The following is a 503-nucleotide window of genomic DNA, read 5'->3' on the forward strand; positions in this document are numbered from 1 at the left end:
TCAGGAGTGTCTTTTGCAGATCTAGAGGAAATATTTCATAGATTTCATAGACATTAGGGCTGGAAGGGACCTTGGAAGATAATCGAGTCCAGCCCCCCGCCCAAAGGGCAGGAAGTCAGCTGGGGTCATAGGATCCCAGCAAGATAAGCATCCAGTTTTCTCTTGAAGGTGTTCAACGTAGGTGCTTGAACCACCCCTGATGGCAGGCTGTTCCAGACCTTGAGGGCTCGGACAATAAAGAAATTCTTCCTTATGTCCAGCCTGAAACTGTCTTGCAGTAGTTTATAACCGTTCAACCTCATCATCGCTTGGGGCGCTCTGGTGAACAAACCTTCCCCCAGGTACTGGTGCTCACCCGATAAACTTATAGATGGCCATCAGATCACCCCTGAGCCTGCGCTTATCCAGGCTAAAAAGCCCCATGGCTCTCAGCCTGTTGTCATAAGGTTTGTTTTCCTGACCTCTGATCATGTGCGTGGCTCTTCTCTGGACTCTCTCAAGCT

The 503-nt window shown here is 49.5% G+C and overlaps 1 protein-coding gene across 1 annotated transcript in view; it reads left to right on the forward strand.

The window, feature by feature from the left end:
* The first annotated feature begins 336 nt into the window (after positions 1-336).
* The window catches only part of LOC109300692 (TNFAIP3-interacting protein 3-like), a 21751-nt gene continuing 21584 nt past the window's right edge, over positions 337-503 (forward strand). The window contains exon 1 of the mRNA XM_019521471.1: positions 337-341. The gene's annotated coding sequence lies outside the window, so the exon portion shown is untranslated. The remainder of the gene's footprint in view (positions 342-503) is intronic.

The sequence above is a fragment of the Gavialis gangeticus genome, unplaced genomic scaffold (genome assembly GCF_001723915.1).
Source record: "Gavialis gangeticus isolate Ggan-Ray unplaced genomic scaffold, GavGan_comp1, whole genome shotgun sequence".
Classification (NCBI taxonomy): Eukaryota; Metazoa; Chordata; order Crocodylia; family Gavialidae; genus Gavialis; species Gavialis gangeticus.